Here is a 13076-nt window from a genome sequence, read left to right on the forward strand (position 1 = left end):
TGTGCAGCAGGGTCAGGCAGCCAGCAGGGCGTGTGGGGCTGGGCACAGCATCCTCTGAGCCCACAGCCTCGCCCCAAACACCCCTGCCTCCTGGGAAACGGGGGGACAGCCCCCAGGCGTTGGAGCCCAGGGCATGGGGAATGTTCCTCTGCCTGTCCTGAGATGCCCTGACCCCCAGGAGAACACTGCTTTCAACCTTCACCCATGGAGAACGCTTCCAAGGCTTTGGGATGAGCTGGAATCTACAAGTGTGTGAAATAGATTGTGGTAGTGTCCTAGGTTAGAATATAAAGATGTATTCTATTCCCATCCTCAAGAGCTGCTGAAACCAGAAGGGGCATGGTTTTTTCCCTTATCTCCTGTAAATGGGCCCATCAATGCCTTTCCATGACTCAGAGATAACTCTCTCCAAAAGCCATTTCTGTTTAATGGCTATCACAGAACAATATCAGCCCATTGTGAGATGCTCCACCCAGGAGGAGGAGCTCAGCATCCCCACCTGGATATAATCTGGGGTTTGGGATGGAGCAGGCAGCCTTTCCACGGGATTCCCAGAGGAATGGCCATCTTTTCCACTGGATGGTCAGAGGAAGACTACACCCTTTTCCACAGGATCCCTGTTCCAACAGAACCACATCTGCCACCCCAGGAAGACTGCAGCCACCAATCCAACAGGACTGTTACCAACACCCTGACCTGCAGGGTATCAGGTTGTATTCTGACTTTTGTCAGTGTTTTTTCTTTTGTATTGTTGCATGTATTTTGGTTTTTCCTTTCCCAATAAATTGTATTTCTCACTTGGAGTCTCTCACTGCTTTCAAACCAGAACATATAGCTTATCACAGGGTGAAAAACTTTTGAGTTTCTGGTTTTTAGTTTGGAGGTAGATAGGAGACAAGATGGAGGATTTTGGGTGTTGTCTGATCTCCTTCTTGTTCTTCATCTGCTCCAATTTCTGCAGTGTTGGTGGCACAGGGGGATTGGCTGGAAAGAGCCCCAATGCACATGTTGTGTGAACAGACAAATAATTAGATATTGGTAGAAATAAAATTCATTCTAAGAGTTAATTGGACAAAATAGTTTTAAAACGCCTTGAACCTGTGTGCCTTGTGACTTTTGGTGCCTTTCTCTTTGTGTGCTAAGTCTGGTGTGCAGACATCGTGCTGAACTGTTGATAAGAGAAAAATAAACAACAACCTGAAGACTGAAAAAGCCAAAAGTCTGTTCATCTCTCAATGCTGACACAGAACCTTTTAGGGGTCTCCCCATCAGGGGAACCTCAGTGGGTTTCTGCACCAGACGCCCCCAGCTCCAAGGGGCACCACACAGCTGGGTTTGGCTGCTGGGTGTGGGTCACTGCACCAAAGGGATCCCATGGTGTTTAAAGCACTGTGTCCTCCAAAATCTCCTCAGACAATTATCCCAAAGCCATGATCAGTGAGGTGGGATGAGTGGAAGGACAGTTTCCCTGCCCACTGCCCCATTTCTGCAGGGCTGGTGAGAGCACAGCTCTTGCTGGTGCAGCCAGTGCTCGCTGAAGGAAATCCTTGCAGCAGTTTCTGCTCCTGGGGCTGTGTGTAAAGGGAAACAACAGGCTGGGGAATGCTGAGGCTGCTCCCAGCTCCCTTCAGCCTGCATTAAACACAAGCTATCTCAGGACAAACCATCCCATCTCCTGGTTTACAACACTCACATTCAGAAGTCTCAAACCCCTTGGGATCCAGAGCAGATGCTTGGTCCCCTCACTGAGCTCTGCTCCCACCCCCAGGAAAGAGAGGCAGAGCTGCTGTCACACAGTCAGGGGACTCAGCTGCTCTCTCCTCTGTGTGGTGGCTGTGTGAGCTTTAATGTCTTTGTACATGCTCAGAGGACTTTTCCACTCTATAATGATGATCAAAGTGAAGGAATTGCCAAAACTGAGCTCGACATCAAGGCAAGCAGCGTGGGGCCTGATGTCCTCCTGGAGATCACATCTCAGCTGGGACAGCAGGGCTGGGGAGAGCACTGCAATCCTCCTGTGAACAGCAGGGCTGCAGGGCTCTCCTCTGTGCAGGTGTGGAGAGGCAGCCTGGATGGAAGGCACCAGCTAAATATAAACTCTGATTTAAAAGATAAGCGATGGTAAGTGATTTCATTCTTTGGGAGCAAGGACCTCCAAACCATTCACTGGAAAAGACTCAACCAGCCTCAGCAGAGACAGTAATTAAAGGTAACTAGCTCAAAGCAGTCACAGCACAAATAAAGCAAGGAATGAAGATTGCACTCCTGTGGTGAGCTGACCTTGGTTGGATGCCAGGTGCCCACCAAACTGCTCTATCCCTCCCCTTCTCAGCAGGAGAGGGAATGGGATGGGGTGGGAGGAGAAAATAAGGTGGAAAAACCACTCACGGGTCAAGATGAAGGCAATTTAACAAAGAGAAAGGCTCTAACCAGCAAAGATCCTAAAGATCAAACCTCCTAAAGATCTGTGTGCCCAGGGAGGTCACCCTCTGGCCATCTCAAGCACCTGTGGCAGGGCTCTGTGCAGCTGCCACCAGGCTGCCCATGGGCACCCCACAGCAAGGGGGATCCCCTGCCCACAGGGAGAGCCATAATCTTGGTCATGCTCAGCCTTTCCAGGTCCTGGACTGGGCTGCAGTGTTTAAACAAGGTGAAAAAAGAGATTTGAGAGGCAGCACGAGGCCTCTTGAAGAGGATGAAAGGAATAATCTGTGACAGTGTTCACAGGGGTCTGAGGATGAGGGAAGAGATGAGGATCTGACTCCATGTTTCAGAAGGTTTGATTTATTATTTAATGATGTATATTACATTAAAACTATACTAAAAGAATAGAAGAAAGGATTTCATCAGAAGGCTAGCTAAGAATAGAAAAAGAAAGAATGATAACAAAGGCTTGTGGCTCAGACAGAGAGTCTGAGCCAGCTGGGCTGTGATTGGCCATTAATTAGAAACAACCACATGAGACCAATCACAGATGCACCTGTTGCATTCCACAGCAGCAGATAACCATTGTTTGCATTTTGTTCCTGAGGCCTCTCAGCTTCTCAGGAGGAAAAATCCTAAGGGAAGGATTTTTTATAAAAGATGTCTGTGACAATAATCTACAGAAATGGAGAGAAGAGACAGCACAGGGAAGGGAAGGGAAGATCTGGCTCTGTGAGCCAGCTGGGCACTCACAGCTCAGGGCATGCTGTACATGCTCAGTGAACAGCAGAGCACATCCCCCTGAGTTCCTCTCGAAGCTGATTTGTCACCCATCCACTGGTCAGGAGTCCCCACAGGTCCTGGGGTACTTCACTGTCCCTTGAATCCCCTCTGCAGGGCATCCAATGCCCTTCATTTGAAAGGCAGCTTTGCCACAGGGGGAGCTTCTGGTGCAGGCCAAGGAGCAACTCTGGGGTTGCAGCAGGTACCAATCCCCAAGCATCCCAAATCCCCAGCTGAGCTCTCCAAACCTCTGCCAGCCCTTTTCTGCAGAAGGTAGAAACACTGAGCCAGGGAAACTCAGGTTGTAGCACCTCTCCTGTGGAGGCAGGCTGAGAAAATTTGGATTGCTTAGCCTGGAGAACCCTGGAGAACCTCTTCAATCTGGAGAATACCCTTCCAGTACCCAAAGGAGCTCCAAGAGAGCTGGAGAGGGACTTTTAACAAGTGCATTGAGTGACAGGAAAGGGGGAATGGCTTTAAACTGACAGAAGGCAGGTTTAGATTAGACATAAGGGAAAAGTGGTTTACAGGGAGGGTGAGGCTCTGGCACAGGGTGCCCAGAGCAGCTGGGGCTGCCCCATCCATGGAAATGTCCAAGGCCAGGCTGGATGGGGCTTGGAGCAGTCTGGGATAGGGGAAGGTGTCCCTGCCATGGCAGGGGGATGGAGGTGGTCTTTGAGGTCCCTTCCAACCCAACCATTCTATGATTTAATGCACTTGCCTCAAGCCTCCTTGAGCCTGTGGGGCTTTGCAAGCCAAGTCCCTGTGCTCTCAGCCATGGCCTGCCTCCTCTCCCTTCTCTGCACTAAAGCTGGACCCTGACATCAGCAAAACTAAGTACCTGTCCAGGAGAGGAAAGCAAGATTGATTCGACTCCAAATGCTGCTAAGTGCATAAAGCCAACACACTGGGAAAAATAAGGCAGGCAATTTCATCCTGGTTGCCTTCAGCAACAATGACATTAGGTGTTATTTGATACAAGAGAAGAGCCAATATTTCCAGACTGAAGGGCAATTATTTAAACCTGTGTATTTAGAGGGTCTGGAAGCTGTTCAGAGCAGGAACACTGGAAACAGCTTCTGACTGGGGATTGTGTGGGCCCAACACTGTTCTTGATGGCTTCACCCTAATCCAGACTTCACATTTAAAGCAAACTTGGGGCAAAGTTTCCAAAAGCAATGTTATCTCTATTATTCTCCACCATCCAAAACCATCAGCTGGATCAGCACTAAAAGTCAAGTGCCAAAAGTTTTTGCCAACCCTGTATTTCCAGCTAGGAGCACAGGAAGAACCCTGCTCACCTCGCTGAGCACAAGCTCTGGAGCCCCAGCCTAATAATGTAAATGTCAGTGGCTGAACCTGCAGCCAGCTTTTGTCTCTGGCACAGGAATGCATTGCTGGGGCTGTGAAATATTAAATGAGGCATTGGAGTCAAAAAAGAACAAAATTACAAATCCAGAGACTGCTTTCCAATGTCCCTGGGCTTGGCTCAAGCTGCCTGTGACGTAACCAGGGATGGATTTATGGCAAAGCCACCAAGCGGGGGCACCAGGGCTGGCAGGGGACAGGGGGTGGCCCTGCACATCCACAGCCCTGAGCCTCAGGCAGGGCTGCTGCTGCTCTGGCCCTGCCTCACTGCAGGGCCCTGGTGATGCTCAGAGCCCCCCAGCTCCTTCCTGCTCCAAACAGGAGAATGTCAGAGCTCCCACAGAGCCTGGGGCACAGCAGGATTGTATTTGTGGGGTTCCCAGACGAGGGAAGGAATGATGAATCTGGCTTCATGTTCTTAAAAGACTAATTTGTTATTTTATGATGCTATATTATGTTAAAGAATACTAAACTAAACTATACTAAAGAATACAGAAAGGATACTGAATGTTAAAGAGATAATAATGAAAACTCGTGACTCTCATCAGAGTCCTGACACAGCTTGGCACTGATTGGCCAAAGAGTGAAAACAACTCACAGCAGAATCCAGTGGAACAATCACCTGTGGGTAAACAATCTCCAAACACATTCCACATGTGAGCACAACACAGGAGAAGCAAATGAGATAAGAATTGTTTTCCTTTTCCCCTGAGGCTTCTCAGCTTCCCAGGAGAAAAATCCTGGGCAAAGGGATTTTTCCAGAAAAAATGACTGCCACAGAGCAGGGTGAGGGACGGAGGCTTCTCAGTGCCAGGCTACTGCTTTTCCCATAAATCCACCCCATTTTGCCACGGGAATAGCCAGGAAGTCCCAGCAGGAGCTTGTGGAAAGCCCCAATCAGTGCCTTGGTGCCTCTGCTGGCACTGAAGCAGCTTTGCAAAACTGAGCTTCAAACACCTGAGATCTGAAATAAAGAGACATCCCAGACAGCAAACAGGGCAGGTACAGAGGGGAGAGATGCTGAGGTACTGAAGGCACAGAAATCCAGTTCCTGGTTTAGCTGGAAAATGCAGGGCTTTGATAACAACACTAATGGGGTGTCACCTGTCAAACTGGGATGATGCTGCAGGTTGGAGATGCAGAAAGGAGCACATAGGCATGGAGAGGAAAGGATTGACAGAGCCCCAGGTGAATTACTGGAAAATGTAGGAATTAACAAGCAAAAAACCTGGGAAATTCAAGCCACCAGTGCCACACAATGGGCTGAATGCACCCTGAGCCCTGCAGCCACGCCAGGGAGACGTGGCACCCAGGGCACCGAGGGTCACTCAGCCTCTGAGGCTGTTTAGGAGCTATTTGCACAATTCTCTGCAGTTATTCTGTAGGATGTTTAACCACCCCTCTGCCCCAGAGAGGCTCATCCTTTTCTCTTGGCATAACCTCTGCATTTTCTGGAGGGCGAATCCAGAGCCATGAATCAGGAGGGCAGCACTCCTGGCACATCCCTGCCAAGCATTCAGCCTCACACAGCTCACCAGGAGGGGCTGATGGGGGCAGTGCTCACCACAGCTGGGTGAGATTGGTGCCCTGTAAAGAAAACCACCTCTCCTTCAGGAGGGGAGGGGTGTTTGCAAAGTGGGGCTGAGAAATGACAGCCACAGCAGGTCCTGCCACCTTCAAACTCCAACACACCAGCCAGGCTCAAAGTGCCAATATCTCTGTACTGTCAATGAGGCAGATAAAGTCCACGTTTGCAAAAAATATTTAAGGCATGACTATGTTCCATCTAATCCCCTCACATCTGTGATTAACTATGATCCCTTGATGCTTCTGACCGCTAGGGCAGAGCATTTTACCTGAAGCTGCCACCAAATTGCCATTTCACACCCTGATTCTGACCTCTGCTTCCTCTCCTGTGCCCCACTGGGTCAATAAAACCCTGGAGCACAGGGGAGTGTGAGGGAGGGCTGTGCTGGGACAAAGAGACAGAAGGATGGATTCCCTGGGATCAGCAGGCACCAAGGACTGAGGAAGCACAGTCCCAGCAGCTTGAACCCACAGGGTTCTGTAAGGAAAGGTCCATCTGATGCCCCAAAAAGCCCCATGACCCCAGAGACGTCCCCACCCTGGAGATCCCTGCCTCACATGCTGCTGTCTCTTGGCAGGGTGATGCCTGCACCTGCAAATCTCAGGAACTCCTGCCCCCAGAGCTGCAAGGGCAGCAGCTTTAAGGCAAGGGAAGGATTTCCAAAGCACAGCACACACACCAAGAACAGAGCACAGGTTGTCCGTGGGGTCTGGAATGCTGCAGAGCAGAGGGGTCACAGCCTGAGCTCTGCTCACAGGAGAGCCTGTGGCTGAAAAGCTCCTTCTGACATAGGCAGGGCTATCCCCAGTGCACCTGGCAGGACTGACATCCACCAGGGCAGCTCATATGGCTGGAGGGAGGGAAAGATTTGAGTACCCTTTGTAATAATAGTGTACACCATGAGTCAAGGGCCCTGTGTGATGGTAAGAGTGAGGAAAACCCAAGGATGGGTTGGGTTAGATGATCTCCAGAGGTGCCTTCCCACCTTAACAACTCTGTGATTTGGTGATTATGGCAGGATAGGAATCAGAAATAAATTCCAAGTAGTTTTTCTGCTTGCCTGGGTGAATTTACCACAAGAACCTGAGAAGTTCCCACTGCAGCCCCACCCCAGCCCCTCTCTGGGCTGTAAGGAACCCTTAGCAGCTGCCTCACTGAGTATATATTGCCTCTATCACAGGCTCATGCTGTGCAACTGCTCCTTTTGATTTCTGCCCAGCACCTTTTAGGACTGATCCCTTCACTTACAAAACCCTCACAGGTATTTTTGTCACTGACTTTTCAGACAAAATTATTTCTGCATAAATAGTCTGCTCTCTGCTTGCAATTATTGTGCTTGGACTGGAGAAAAGAAGGTCCCTGCAGCCTTGACACCTCTCCTTGAACCTGAGAGCACCATTTCTGCACAGAGCCAGACTTCCCTCAGCCTAACTGGGTCTGAGAGAGTGAAATCAGTCCTTCCCTGTGCACCCAGATGCTGCATTGTGATGCTAGCCCAGCGAGAAAGCAAGCATCTTAGACTCTACTGACAAAAGTCCTAATGGAATAATTAAACTCAAATAATTCAATTAACACTGCAATTGAGTAATTGCATTTGGAGCATGGCTGTAATTGAGCAATATTTGTATTGTCCCAGCCATGAGGATAGGCAGAGTCTCCTTTCAGCAGGCAGAAGGAGACAGATGGTGCTAATAAAGGGCAGGAGATGGATGTGAGGTCACCAGATTAAGTGTGCTTCCTTTCTTTGGCCAGAGAAAGAAGTCAAATCACTGTGATCCCATTGCCTTTAAAAGCCTAAGTAACAGAAATAGAAGAGACTGCAGGATTGCAGGAGTCTGCTTTGCCATTAATTACTTTTTATTGAAAGCTCCCAGCCCGCTTGGCATTGCATCAGCAAGAGGGCAGCCGTGTCCCTGCCCGCAGAGCCCCTGATCTCCATCGAGCTCAGACAGCAGCAGCAAGTGCTGAGACCTGGGGAGGAATGTCTGCTTCCCTTGGCAACTGAGCCAGCCTGCAGAGCTCAGGCCAGGAGGCAGCAGACAGATCTCAGTGAGATAAAGCAGAGACAGGAAAATAAACCAGCGATATGGGGCTGCCTCACTTGTGCTGGTGTAGCTGCATGCTGAGACTGCACAGAGCAGAGAGCAGGGAGTGGCTCTGGGGCAGGTAAATTCCACCCCTGACAGCCCCACTTGCACTGCAGCCCAGTTTGAGGAGTGTCCAAAGTGCCTGCTCTACTGCCCACCAAATCTTCTTTCCCGACAAAGCAGAAGCAGTATTGCAGCAATGAAAGAGCCACTGCCCCCATTTACCTGTAGTACAGGGGCTGCAGGTGCTGCATGTGGATATTTCACAGAATTCACAGAATCACCAGGTTGGAAGAGACCTTCATGACCATCAAGTCCAGCCCAGCCCCAACACCTCAACTAAACCCTGGCACCCAGTGCCACATCCAGGCTTTGTTAAACACACCCAGGGATGGGGACTCCACCACCTCCCTGGGCAGCCATTCCAGAACTTTATCACCTTTCTGTAAAAGCTTTTTCCCAATATCCACCCTGTATTTCCCCTGGTGCATCTTGAGGCTGTGTGCTCTGGCTGTGTCAGTGCTGCTGCAGAAAGAGCCCAGCCCCAGGTGAGCACAGGCGCCTTTCAGGAGCTGTGCAGAGTGATGGGGGCAGCCCTGGGTCTCCTTTTCTCCAGGCTGAGCAGCCCCAGCTCCCTCAGGGGTTCCTCTCAGGGTTTGTGTTCCCAGCCCCTCTCCAGCCTCGTTGTCCCCTCTGGATGTGCTCAGTGTCCCAAGGTCCTTCCCAAACTGAGGGGCCAGAGCTGGGCACAGCACTCAGGGTGTGCCCTCACCAGTACCAGGGACAGGGGCAGGATGATCTCCCTGCCTCCCTGCTCCTGCTGGGCACACCATTCCCTTGAGGCTCAGGCTGATGAGCAGCCTTGGGGAACACAGGCAGTTGGGCTTTGAGATTCTTCTCAGCCAAACGCCAGCTGTGGCTCACAGCTTGCCAATATTTGGGCATGGGGTCTTTCCTGGGAACTCAACTTTATCTGCTAGCCTGAGGTGCTGGGAATGGAAACGTTAACAGCTTGGTTAACCCCTTCCAGTCTGAGAAGTCACTGCAAGCATGATGTCTATCTTCTCTAGCTATTCTGAGCTAGGCTCTTGGCAGCTTTGTTAGAGTACCACAAATTTGCCTTTCTCTTCCTTCCCCAGAGCAATTGCAGTTGGTTTTTTATTTATTTTTTTTTTAATTTCCAAGTTCCAAAGCTTTCTAAGCAAACTTGTTTGGCAGATTTTATTTTTTTTAAGAAAGAGGCAGCTGATGCCAGTATGCTGTTTGCAGCTCCTCTCCCCTCCCTCTCTCAGCAACATCCGAGCTTGGTGTTTAATGACTATGAGACCTCTCTGCCTCTGTCAGTGTTAGCTGGAATGATGGGTTTACACCATGCATGTCAACAAGAATCCAGATGGAAAATAAACCTACGGATGCTCCCAGTGTTGGGGAAAGGAGTGTGCTGATTCAGGCATGTCAATCCATGTGGATGACAGGCACATCCTGCTGTGCACCAGAGCTCTGATCACTGAGGGCCCTGTTGGATCCTCCTGTGTGCACTGAGGGACAGATCCATGGAAAACAGGCTTTGGTAGCTCAGCACCTTGCTCTCATTTGACAGAGGTTGTTCACACATGCAAAATTGACTCTGTTTAACTTTTCCCAGGCAGGAAAAGCACGGGACCACATCCATGTGGGAGAGGGCTAACACCCCCGGCTTCTCTGCCAGCCCATGCCTCAGGAGGGCATTTCACAGAATCCACAGAATGACTGGGTTGGAAAAAACCTTCATAGAATCACAGAATAATGAGGTTGGAATAGACCTCTAAGATCATCGAGTCCACCCCAGCCCCAAATAAACCCTGGCACCCAGTGCCACATCCAGGCTTTGTTAAACACACCCAGGGATGGGAACTCCACCACCTCCCTGGGCGCAGAACATTCCAGAACTTTATCACTCTTTCTGTAAAAACCTTTTCCTAATATCCACCCTGTATTTCCCCTGGTGCAGCTCGAGGCTGTGTGCTCTGGTTGTGTCAGTGCTGCTGCAGAAAGAGCCCAGCCCCAGCTGAGCCCAGGCGCCTTTCAGGAGCTGTGCAGAGTGATGGGGGCAGCCCTGGGTCTCCTTTTCTCCAGGCTGAGCAGCCCCAGCTCCCTCAGGGGTTCCTCTCAGGGTTTGTGTTCCCAGCCCCTCTCCAGCCTCGTTGTCCCCTCTGGACACATTGAGGAATCTCTAAGTCCTTCCCAAGCTGAGGGGCCAGAGCTGGGCACAGCACTCAGGGTGTGCCCTCAGCAGTGCCCAGCACAGCCATGGCCATCTCCATTCCCACACTCCCACTTGGATTTGCAGCAAGAGGAGGCAGAAGCAGGTCAGTTCCTTTGGGCACAGTGTCCTGCTGCAGACCTGTGGTAGAGTAGGGCACAGAGCTGAGCAGGGGCTCCTTTTCCTGGAAGGCACAGGGCAATGCAAGGGGACAAACACGTCCTTGTGACAGGAGAGCCGCGTGATGGTGACGAGTCTGCTCTGACTCACAGCCCAGGAGAGGCTGTGATATTGCACCACTGGCCTGCTCTGGCCACCTGCTCTGAGCACTGAGGCACAGCTTTAGCATTCAAGGCCATATTTACTCTAGGAACTCATTTTCCCACCACAAGAGCAATCCCAAATCTAGGGGGAGGGTTGACCTTGCTCACCATAGCAGCTCGTCTTCTGGTAACATCTTGCACATAAACTCATTCCCAGCTCTTTCAGAGCTTCTTCAGATGGCTTCAGGCTCTGTGTGCTTTGGTTGTATCAGCTGTTTGGCATCAGCCCCATCTCCAGTTCTCTCCAGTGAGTACCATTCTTCTTCCAGGTGACACATTCCATGGAAAATATGCCACACTACCCAGATGGGTCTTTCCCCCCCTTTGGTAGGGAATTTAACCAATTTTCTCTTTCTTTTTTGATCTATACCAACTTTTTTCTTTTTCTGTGCTGTACCCTGTTCTATTACACATTTTTGTACCAAAAAAATACTATATAACAAACTTGTATAGAAGCAGTATTTAAGCTGGGTCATGATCCTTCCAAGGAAAACAATTTCAACAGAAAGGAATTTAGCTTGACAAATGCTGCCCAAGACCTGCCCTGATCATCCTTATGCTGCACTGCACAGCTTTCATTAACTTATGAGTGAATTCCTGTAGTGTCTCATGGCTTCCTTCAGATGTTATTATGCCAGCTCCCAAGGACATAAACAATTCTCTTGATTTAAGAAAGTAGGCTGAGATGTTGCTTGGCTGTGGTTTGGAAGGGCAACAACATTGGAAAACACATTTTAGTCAAGAAAACAAGAATATTAGTTCCAAATAGAAGCAGTGGTCCAATTTAAATAAACTCACTGAGCATAAACTTGGGAACTCATGATGCAAGAGAACAGAAATGAGGTTTTCTATTACTTCAGGCATTCTCTTCATTCAGCATCTGTATCACAGCAAGCAGTTAATCACCTTCAGCTCTCTTATCCAAGCACTGGCTCAAGACAACCTTGCAGAATCTTTGTGAAACTTTTCCCTTCATCTGAGGAATGCCCTACCCCTGGTCTGAAAGTAGCACCTGGCTCCAAAATAAGAACAATTCTAATGCCCTCATTTGTCTATTTACCTATTGATCTTAGAGCAGAACCTTGTGGTATTTATTTGGGTTTATTTTTGTGGGTGAGGTTTTTGTTTGTTTTTATTTTTATTTTTTAAAAAGTGTAGGCCGCTCTAAATAGGGAAAAGGATGGAGGCAAGCATGCATATGCATGTAGGCCTAAAACTAGATGTGACATCCCCTGCTCCAGGTCAGGGCACAGCAATCTGTCACCCAGGCACTGCACACACGGCCCTGCTTACCCAGAAATAGGTGCTGCAAGGACAGCACAGAGACTCAGGCTGTTGGGAGCATTTGAGAGGGTTCATGAACTCCCAACACCAATTCCCCTTTCATCTGCTGTTGATAAAAGTAATTGCAATGGGCCACCTTAGCCTGACCCCCAGAGTGAGACAAGGTTCCCAGCCCTATAAATCTCCATGACTCAAGTGCTCAGGCCCTCTTGGAGACCTCATAGCTATTCCAGGCACAGTCCCCTTCCCACAGCTTCTTTTGGCACAGGATTTTCAGTGCTGGTGACATTCTAACAAAGGTATCTCATCAGCCCTGAGCTCAGGGTGGCTGCTGCTCTGAACTTCCCTTTCAACACTGGTTTTAAAGAAGTTTTGATCATGTCTTTCTTCTCCCACTTGTGCTTTTGCCCAGTTCACATCACTCCCTCACTTTCAGCTTCTCAATCCACACCCCCCATTTGGTTTGCCCTAAACACAGTTTAAGGCTCATCTAGTTCCTCACAGTGCTGTTCCTCACCATTTAACTCATCCTAGATGGAATTCTCTGGCTCCCTGGGGCTCAGCTCAGGTGAGAAAAGGTATGGCTGACTGTCCCAGGTGAAGTCAATCCCTCATTCCCCTCTATTGCCAGCTTGCCCCAGTGACCCCCAAGAGCAGCTCTGGGGACATAACTACAGGAATCAGGGTCCCATCACCAGTTCCCAGTCACAGAAATCCCCAGGGGTGTTAAACTCTAATTACCTGGCCCCTGTCAGGGGTGGAACCCACCCAGAACTCACAGTATCATTTAACTCAAGTATTGGTGCTTACATTTCCTAATCTGCCACTGTTTGGCAAATGTCTGCCTTGCCCACATCACCTGATGAGTTAACAAAATCAGCTGTGTCCATCTCCATTCCTATCCTGTTCCTTTTTACACAGCTTTCTGACACGACAAGAGTTTTCCAGAAGAGGTGTGTGGCTCTTTTTCTCTCTGC

The sequence above is a fragment of the Camarhynchus parvulus genome, chromosome 4A (genome assembly GCF_901933205.1).
Source record: "Camarhynchus parvulus chromosome 4A, STF_HiC, whole genome shotgun sequence".
Lineage (NCBI taxonomy): Eukaryota > Metazoa > Chordata > Aves > Passeriformes > Thraupidae > Camarhynchus > Camarhynchus parvulus.